At 41.9% G+C, this 10,289-nt stretch overlaps 1 long non-coding RNA gene across 5 annotated transcripts; it reads left to right on the top strand.

Annotated features, from left to right (window-relative positions):
• Positions 1 to 1,947: 1,947 nt before the first annotated feature.
• Positions 1,948 to 9,516, top strand: LOC105708926 (uncharacterized). 5 transcript variants are annotated; one of them, XR_010344586.1, is made up of 5 exons: positions 1,948 to 2,074; positions 2,305 to 2,385; positions 4,054 to 4,117; positions 4,278 to 8,204; positions 8,875 to 9,516. It is a non-coding gene; the product is annotated as an uncharacterized LOC105708926 (long non-coding RNA). The 5 variants fall into 5 exon arrangements; XR_001105404.3 differs by having other exon boundaries at positions 1,948 to 2,385; positions 4,278 to 4,367; positions 7,150 to 8,204; XR_010344585.1 differs by having other exon boundaries at positions 1,948 to 2,385; positions 4,278 to 7,286; positions 8,059 to 8,204.
• The last annotated feature ends 773 nt before the right edge of the window (positions 9,517 to 10,289 follow it).

The following is a 10,289-nucleotide window of genomic DNA, read 5'->3' as shown; positions in this document are numbered from 1 at the left end:
TGGGAGGCCGAGGCGGGTGGATCACGAGGTCAAGAGATCGAGACCATCCCGGTCAACATGGTGAAACCCCGTCTCTACTAAAAATACAAAAAATTAGCTGGGCATGGTGGCGCGTGCCTGTAATCCCAGCTACTCAGGAGGCTGAGGCAGGAGAATTGCCTGAACCCAGGAGGCGGAGGTTGCGGTGAGCCGAGATCGCGCCATTGCACTCCAGCCTGGGTAACAAGTGCGAAACTCCGTTTCAAAAAAAATATATATATATATTGCAAATAAAGTTCGCCTATAATCCCAGCAGGCCAAGGCAGAAGGATTGCTTGAGCCCAGGAGTTCAAAACCAGCTTGGGTAATATAATGAGATCTTGTCTCTACAAAAAATAAAAAGTTAGCTGGGCATGGTAGCATGCATCAGTAGTCCCAGCTATTTCAGAGGCTGAGGTGGGAGGATCACTTGAGCTAGGAGGCTGAGGCTGCACTGAGCTGTGATCATGCCACTGCACTCCAGCATGGAAGACAGAGCAAGACCCTGTCTCAAAATTAAGAAAAGAAAAGAAAATATATTTAATATCTGCTGCTTGAAATCATGTCCATTTGAAGGTATTAATCATTCTATTCATTTTTAATCACCTTTCTAGAAATATCTGCTTATGAGGTAATTTTTTCCTTTCAAGTTTACAACATATTGGTGACTGAAAAGTCAAATTACAAATGGTGTCAATCCACTTGGACATACATTTCATAATTCTGAAGCAGGATATAGTCATCCTTTTGCATTAAAATGAAAAACAATTACAGCAAGAATGAGATGGAAGAATTCTCAGGCAAAGTTAGCTAACCTGCCTGCCTGGGAAATCATCCGCATCTTGGACCCAGCCCCAGACACAGCCACGTGTAGATCTCTGGTTTCTTCTTGTTGCAGTTAACCACCCCACAGTCTGTCCTTGGAGGTGAAGTTCACCAATGTTTGCTAGGGCCCCTCCTCGCCTTGAATTCACATCTTGGCTTCATTTCACTGCTTTAGAATTCTTGACAAGCTGCTCCCTGACTTTCCAGACCTCCCAGGGCTGCCAAGATGTTTAGAATCTGAAGGAACTTTCTTTGCCGAACTTCCAACCACTTCAGCCATATTCTTCGGCCTCACTAATTGTGTTACTTCCTTTGTTTTGCCTAGACCTGAATTCGTTGTTCATTCCTTCCAGTAGCTGCAATTTGGTAACTCCTTGTTTCATTTCACCAAAAAATTCTCTCCTTAGGAACAAATGTCACCAAGCATGATATATTCCAAAATAATACCAAATATATTCACCTAAGCAATTTTTAAAGGTTTTTAAAATAAATGAGAAGGTGGGGTGTTGGGGGCATAGAGGCATAAGTCTCTACAGAAGTACAAGACCTGTGTGGTAGGGAGAAAGGGACGGATAAGCATATCAGACAGTCACAGTATCAGACATCTTTGGCACGGGTTCCTAGACTTCTCTCCATCTCACCATAATCACTTCTAATTCACTGTTCTTTTGGGAGAAATACCTATCCAATTTTTATCTGTAAATATTTGAGGAAACATATTTTGACTATGATGGACATTCTTCAAAGTACTGGCCTATAATAAGGACCGTAATGGATGCAATTCCTTCCTTCATAGAGCCTTTTGAGTATAATCCAAGGCTAAGGCCAATACTCAGGAAGCCTTAGAGGGCCTTCTCCAGGAATGCATGGCCAACATGCACAGAGACGTTGTCCTCCACCACATCTAGCTTGAAGGATTTTTCCTCACTTAGTTTGGAGAGACCAAGAGATCCTCCCAAACCATCCCTCTGATCGGATCCAAACATCCAAGTGTGTCCTTCATCTGGGTATCCACAATACATTCCAATCTGGAGTCTTTATCTTACCCACCCCACAGATGTTCTCCCAGTCCAGCACCAACTATTGTCAATTTCATCTCCATAGGGATCTTGAGTCTGTCTACTTCTCTTCACCTCCAGTGTGGTCACCTGTCAAGCTGCCATCAGCTCTTGTTTCTTCTACAGCGTCTCCACCCTTGTGCTCCATCAGTGATTTCTCCTCACTGCAGTCGGTATTATTCAAAATTAAAATCCAATCATTCTACTCTTTCTGTCGCTGCTTTCTTAAAATCTTCAATGTGTTCCCTTTGCACTTTGGCTGAAGACTAAAATGTCTGATGTGAACCCTATTGCCCCATACTCCTCATTAGCCTCATTTTATAGCACTATTCTCTTCACTTGGCCCCCTCAGCACCTTTCCCACGCTTCTCCCTGGAAAGTTCCATCTTACCCATTTTTCTAGTTTCTTTGTCCTACAGATCTCAACCACATCCTCAGGGAAGCCCATACAATTTCAGATTCTGACCACCACCTCTTTATCCAGGTAGGTTCCCATCTTGTACACTCTCACTGCACCCTGTAATTTGCTTCAGGAATCTCATCACAGTCTGTAATTATATATGCATATAGTTAGTTAATATTGGTCTCCTGAATCATATCGTAAGTTCCATGAAATCTGGAATAATGATGTTTTGCTTATCTTTGTATTCCCTTACCTAGGACATCACTGGCACACAGATCAATGTTCAATAGACATTTGTTGAATGAACACAAAAATTAGTCTATATTAGTCTTTCTAACTAAGGGTCAATTTATTACTCAAGATCAAGCTGGTCAGGTGCAGTGGCTCATGCCTGTAATCCCAATACTTTAGGGGGCCAAGGCAGAAGGATCACTTCCAAACAAACCTGAACAACACAGAGAGGCCCCATCAACCAAAACAAATTTAAAAAATAAAAATTAGCTGGGTATGTTGGCATGTGCCTGTAGTCCTAGCTACTCGGGGGTCTGAGGAAAGAGGATGGCTTGAGCCCAGGAGTTTGAGGCTGCAATGAGCTATGAATGCACCACTATTCTCCAGCCTGGGCAACAGAGCAAGACCCTGTCTCTAAAACAAATAAGTTTTTTCAAAAATATGAAGCTTGCCCATCCTGTTAGTTATGCTGTCAGTGTGTCAGTTCAGTCAAAGTCTCATAACTTCCTTGAGCCTTTCAGATCTTCCTGAAGGTTCCCCAGCTCTGTTCTCAGCCTCCCCTGAGACTGAGCAGTGTTACTGTAATGATTTCACACCACCTATTGCAAAGGAGCCCACCTCCATGCCAAGCCAAACTGGGCCCAGGGGAAGAGAATAAAAAGAATATGCGGATCATTGAGTCCACTTCTCTGCCTACAGGCAGGACATGTCTAAGCTATCCAGCCTGAAGAGAATCTCTTCTAGTTAAAATCTCTCCAGAAACCCTATAACTTCTGTTATCTTAGCATTGACCAATACTTAATGACCAATATTTCACCCTGACCAATAGTCAATGAGAAAAATTCCCAGGAAACTTCTTTAAAAAATGATCGATTTCACTCTTCTGCACACTATTAATCCCAGTAGTTCTCAAGAACACAAGAGATCACAGTCCCATCACTGTGGAGAAAACAGCTAAACATTCTCAAAATGAAAAACATTTTTACATTTATGACAACTCAATCTAAACCAACTCAAGCTGACCAAGACTTTTGTGAGTCTTTGCAGGTTGAAAAATAAAATAATTTGACATTCCTAATGCTAACATTCTTCTTCAACTCTGTAATTCATTTTTAAAAAGAAAAAATGGATAATTTCCATCCTAGTAGATGAGGTACCAATACAGCCAGAGGTTTAGTACAGATTCTGGTTTAGTAGAATTTGCAGGCTTCTTTCCTTTTTTTCTTTTCTGCATATAACACCTGCTCAAGCAGGAACCACATCACAGCTCTTGCCTGATTCGTCTCTAGAAATAGCAATCCAGCCTGAAATACTTCAGGCGAGGGCAACAGAGCATCCTGTCTCATTCTACAACTAACGGCTCTCCTAAACTGTTCCACTTTACTTTCTTTAGAGAAACTGGAAATGGAAAGGATTCTGCTATGAATACATAGTGTAAGTTCTGGGCAAAACCCATCTTTCCCCATATGTAGCTAAAATATTTACTTACAGTGTTCTGGGTCTGTTTTTCCTTCCTAGATATGGCAACCATAACTTGAGTATAAAGCCGCCCAATGAAGTTGATGCCTGAATTATGAACCAGGTAACCCAAACAACCTGACTTGCCATGGGCATAATAGGACAAATAGTCATAATCATTGCTTAATACTTAGTATAGGTCCGATTTTTAATGCACTTTACTGTCCATTACATGAATGATTTCATGTAACCCTAATCGTATCTCACTTATGTGTGTTTTTTAGAGATGGAGAAGTGAAATCACAGAGAAGCAATCGACTTGCTCAAGGTTCCACCGTGGGCCAGGCTTCAAGCCCAGGGAGCTTAATGTTCAAGTCTGTGCTCAGAACCGTAATCCTATATTATTAAAAAGAACTTGAGGCCGGGCATGGTGGCTCGTGTCTGTAATCCCTGCACTTTGGGAAGCTGAGGCAGGTGGATCACCTGAGGTCAGGAGTTCGAGACCAGCCTGGCCAACATGGCAAAACTCTGTCTCTACTGGAAATACAAAAATTAGCCAGACGTAGTGGCAGGGGCCTATAATTCCAGCTACTCCAGAGGCTGAGACAGGAGGATGGCTTGAGCCCAGGAAGCAGAGGTTGCGGTGAGCCAAGATCATGCCACTGCACTCCAGCCTGGGGAAGAAATGAGACTTCATCTCAAAAAAAAAAAAAAAAAAAAAAAAAAAATTGAATTTGAGTCTTGGACAATATTTCCCTAAACTTCAATTCTGGGTCAACAAAAAACAAGACTGTTATTAAATTAATCCAACATTAGTCTTACCCAGCCAATATCAATTATGCATAAGAAAAATATACAAAGATACACCCCTTTTAGTTTTCCTATATCCTATTTTCAAAATTTTCTCACTCATGATGAAATAATAAAGGCACTTAAACATCATTCCCCAGATCCTTAAACTTTTCTAACTAGGTTTCTTCATTTTCTTTCTTTCTTTCCTTCCTTCCTTCCTTCTTTCTTTCTTCTTTTGTTATGGATTTTGTCCATTTGTTGCTGTTGTTGTTAGTTGTTTTAGGAATTTATTTGCAATTGCTTTTTGCTAATTTCAATAAAGGCCTTAGATCAACTGTCCTGACCCAAGATCAACACTTTACATCTTCCAGCTTTTAAGATGAGACAAAAGAAAACGAAAAGAATTCTGGGCTCCCATAAATACTGTGTTTCCAGATGGCTGTATTTTTTTTTTCAACAAATAGTGGGGCAAACTGTCCTGGTCCTTGTGGCTAGGGCTAGCCCTGGGAACACTAATGAGAGAAATGAGGGGACCTTAGCTGGAATGAGGTCAGGGCCTCCTGGCACTACCATGCTACAATCTAAAAAAAAAATACCAGTAAGTGACTGGACTTTCTCATTTGGCTGGAAGAGGTCATATAGCTCATAATCTGTCTCACAGAGACCCTTCCACTAAGAACATTCCCAATATGACAAGTTTCTGCTCCAGTACCACAAAAGAATGGAATGTCACCACCTTCTAATTACCCTGTTGATTAGCTCTAGTTACTAGAACATTCTTTATAATTTTTGACCCAAATTTCTCAGTGGGGATGAGAGGAGAAATGGCTGTTGTTTCTGCTGCCATCGTGATGACAATGGTTCACATTCACTGAGCCTTTGAAATGAGCCAGAATCTGCCCAGAATGCTATTTATGCACTTTCTCATGAAGTCTTTATGACTTTTCTACAACACACATATTTATTGTCCCATTTTACAAATGAGGAGTCTAAAATGCAAGATTCTTTCATCTCTAGTAATCTAAGTTTCCTAAATTCACACTTGATAAAATGCACATTCCCAAAAATAAATATATAAGAAAAGCAAAATTAGACAAGGGATTTTAAAAGCCAAAATTCCTCATAAAGAGAGCTAAACCCTTCTAGTTACTAAAGCCTTATTATGCAAGTCAAATGTCTCTCGCCCCAGTTTTCACGAGGCCTGAAATTTCATTTTTTCAAAACTTGAAAGCCTTAGCTTCTGAAGAGGATAAAGGAGGCAGCTGCTGGAAGGAGAGGGAATACACCTCAAAATGGACTAAAGCTAAATTTCAGATCTTGCCCAGAAGCAGCCCCAAGATTAGCACAGGGAAAAGGAGGCTGGAAGGATTCTTGGGGCAACCTGCAACCTGGGAGTCCTGAGCTAGTTTAGCTGTGTGTGTCTGCGGTTGTCAGAAACATGTGCTACTTGTTAAAGCAGGTGTTATCAAGGGGTCAAGTATAAACTGAACAACAAAACCACGCAAACAGTGTACAGTGAAATCTTAGTCCTCCTCTTCCCAGGCCTCTGGTCCCTAGCTAGGACTTTCTCTTGTGTCCTTCCTGAGATGTGTAGACACAGACAATGTACAGACAACCTCTCCACACACTTTTTACACAAATGGCAGCAGAGCGAGACTCCACACGCTTTTCTCTACCTTGCTCTATAACGTTCATGATTTGATGAACTAAAGACCCGGAATCCCAAAAAATAATGTTCACAGTCATCATTTTCAAATCTGGCCCTCCTCAGGCAATAGCTGGCTATGATTCCATCAGTTTTACTTATTCCGTGCCTGACTTAACCAACGTATTGTCAATTAAGTACAAACACAGAGAGGCTCTCTAAAAGCAAATGATGTTTATTTGGGAGGAGGGCATTGCAGTGGGAATGCATGTGCCATAGTAAACTATGAGTGCATTCAGGGAGGTAAAAAAAAAAAAAGACAAAGGAATTTAAAGGAAAAAAAGGAGGAGGATTACATAATTATTTTGAAATTATTACCCTTGGCTACAAAGATCAATAAGAGGCGTGGTGCCAGTCTGAGGTTGGGCAGACAGTTGCTGGGCAGATGTCCTTGCAGAAGTATTTTCTGTGTAAAGTCGTGACGGCCTTTGTGCAAGGCTGCAGTTTTTGCAGAGTCTTTGTGATGCAAACATGAGAACTCTCTCTTCATAACCTTCATAGCTCTATTTGTGAGGTTTTTTTTAACACAAGTGACTCCATTTTGATTGTGACTACTTCACAACATGAAGTCATTAAATAATAATGCTGTTATTCCTTCATTAAATACATCTTGAAGTTAATATTCCCTATATTCTTGTTTCCTCTCTAATTTATTGCAGCAATTATATTTACCCTGGATAAAATAAGAAAGGAGATAATTGTATTGACTGTAAACAATTCTTAAGAGTGTAATGCCATTTATCAACAATAGCATTTACAAGTGGAATCACCAGTCCATTAATAAACCATTCTGAAGGTAAGTTACTCCTCTAAGTGAAGTTAATTAATTATTTTAGGCAACTGTTTAGAAAACATCACATTCCCTTTGGTGATCTAATTCCTGAAGAGTGTTTGATTCACTAGGCATCAGTTCCATGACACCAACAGTCAAGGCTTCTAACAGTGAGCACTGATGGAAACATTCCTTTTATTTATTTCTTAAACCCGTTCTGTTTTTTTCAATGAGTACCAGAGATCCACTCACTTGACTATTGGCAAAGAGTAGAAAATGAGGCATTAACAAAGTTGCCTGTCTGATTCTAAAAGCTAAGCCTCTTTGACAGTCCGTTGTTAAGTAAACCACTTCCCTGCTGTGGGGAAATGGAGTCATCACACTGATTATTACCTTGAAATGACAGGGGAGCTCTTATGGGTTGAAATATATCCCCCTCACCAAAAAAAAAAAAAAAAGATATGTTAGCATCCTAACCCTCGCTACCTCACAGTGTGACCCTATTTGGAGACAGTGTCTTTACAGAGGTAATCAAGTTAAAATGAGGTCATTAGTGTGGGCCCTAATCCAATATGACGGATGCCCCCATAAAAAGGGAAATTTGGACACAGACACACTGGGTGAAGATAACGTGAAGAGATGCATGAGAAGTCAGCCATCTATAAGCCCAGGACAGAGGCCTGGGACAGATCCCTCCCTCACAGCCCTCAGAGGAACCAGCCCCGCCAACACCTTCATCTCTGACTTTCAGCTTCCAGGAGTGTGAGATGACACATTTCTGTTGTTTGCCCCACAGTCTGTGGTCCTTCATTATGGAGCCACGATGATGTGGCTGGGGCATTGGCTTGGCAGCATCATGGAGGAAAACACTCCTCAGGAGTTCATCCAGCCCATCTTCTTGCCTCTGAGCATCTTTCCTAGATGGGTACTTTTTCAAAGATGGTGAGAAATCTGTCCAGAAGCACTTCATAGGTTGTCAAGAACAGAGACTCCTAGATAGAGCTCCTGGGGTCAAAACCCAGCTCTGCCCTTACATTGGCCTGACCATTGGCAGATCACTTCATTTCTCCCTTAGCTTCCTCATCTGTATAATGGGGGTAGGTGTGCCTTGGACAGTTACAAGAATTAAACAAGTAAATGTGTGTCAAATATAGCATAGTGCTTTTTTTTTTTTTTTGAGACGGACTTTCACTCTTGTTACCCAGGCTGGAGTGCAATCGCGCTATCTCGGCTCACCGCAACCTCCGCCTCCTGGGTTCAGGCAATTCTCCTGCCTCAACCTCCCGAGTAGCTGGGATTACAGGCATGTGCCACCATGCCCAGCTAATTTTTTGTATTTTTAGTAGAGACGGGGTTTCACCATGTTGACCAGGATGGTCTCGATCTCTTGACCTTGTGATCCACCCGCCTCGGCCTCCCAAAGTGAGCATAGTGCTTTTAATGTATCATAGCTATTGTTCATTTTGTTGGCATCTTTTCAAATTAGCTTAGGTCCATGGCAGGACCTAGCTGTAAGGGGGTCCAAGTTGATCTGTTACTTGGATGGATTGGCAAAGGTCAAAGACAAGGGCAAGAGCAATATTCTGACTTTTGTTCTTCCCTATTTTATTAGTTAAGTATGATGAGAACAGATCCTCAGCAGAACACTCAGAACGAAGAAAGAGAGAAGATCCGAGACCTGTGGGGAAAACGAGCACACCGAACATCCATCCATCACCATTTTCTCAGCACCCACTGTGGAGAGTTCTGCCTGTGGCTACAGAGGAATGGCCCAAGGTGGAGGACTGGCCTGGCAACGCCTTCAGCTACCAGAAGGATGTTACTATACATAGCGGCAGAGTTGCAAAGTCCTCCACATCACCAACCCTCCTCCTCATTTCAAAGAAAATACCAGTAGGTGATTTCAAAGAAAAGGGAACAGAGACTCTGAAAGGTGGGGAGACTTAAATAATACTGTGTCTGATTCAGGATAGAACAAGAGTTAAACAAGAAGAAATGGGCTTCCTCTATTGTGGGAAAGATAAGGGCTTTCAGTTACACGGCAGGAAGGCTGACCCCAGAGACTGACCAGAATAGAGAACTAAGAGCATGACATCCTCAGCCCTGTAAAGTTATAGAAATAAGATGATGATGATGATAATGGTTATTGCCAAATGTTGAACAACTGTTCAGTAACAGCGTTAATTGTGTGTTCATCGGCTAATTGTTCATTAAACTGTGTTCTTTGTTTTGCATGCATGGCTATCTCATTTAATCTTTCCACAACAACCTTGCAGATGGCCATGATGAAGAGCAGAGCTCAGATAGGCTATGCAGCTCATTCAGCATCTCAGAGCTTAAGGGATAGCAGTTGGGACCACCGACCTCTACTTCAGACAGCCTCCTGCAGGCAGCTGCCTGGAGCAGATGCTGGTAGGGGACTTTCTGGCTCTGTGGTTGCACGTTTTTATATCCAAGCCACAGCCATGAGAGGTTTTCTCTTTTATCAGTGAAGTCAATTCACTTGGTCATACAGAGTTTCGAACGATGAAGACTATTATTATCAAAAATAATTACCACAATCATGTTGGAGAAAGAACAGGTTCTCATACCAACTCTTTGGTGAATTTGGGTCTGATATTTTCTACTTTTTTACTTTCCAGAGACAGGGTCTTGCTACATTGCTTAGGCTGGTTTCTAACTCCTGGGCTCAAGTGATGCTGCCACCTCAGCTCACAGGTAGCTGGAACTACAGGTGTGCACCACGCACAGCTTGGGTCTGGCATTGATTGTTTCTGTGTTACCATAAGCTTGCAGAAATCCTTGCTTTTCCAGAAGGTAATGACAGCAGCGCTTCCCCTTGTCCTTTTCTAGCACCGTGTAATGAAATGCAGTGGAAACCACAGGAAATATTGTGGTCAGGTTTTGAACTCGAGCTGTCACCCTCAGCCTGAACACTGTGATAAAGCCACTGTGAATTTTTTAAAAATGGGGGTGACATAATGGGGAGGTCCTGGTCGTTTTTTAGTGTAAAAGCCACCTGGGCAT

Source organism: Aotus nancymaae, unplaced genomic scaffold (genome assembly GCF_030222135.1).
Source record: "Aotus nancymaae isolate 86718 unplaced genomic scaffold, 86718_ANA_hifiasm-v0.15.2.pri h1tg000029l, whole genome shotgun sequence".
NCBI classification, from domain to species: Eukaryota; Metazoa; Chordata; class Mammalia; order Primates; family Aotidae; genus Aotus; species Aotus nancymaae.
This window is presented reverse-complemented; position numbering and strand designations above follow the sequence as displayed.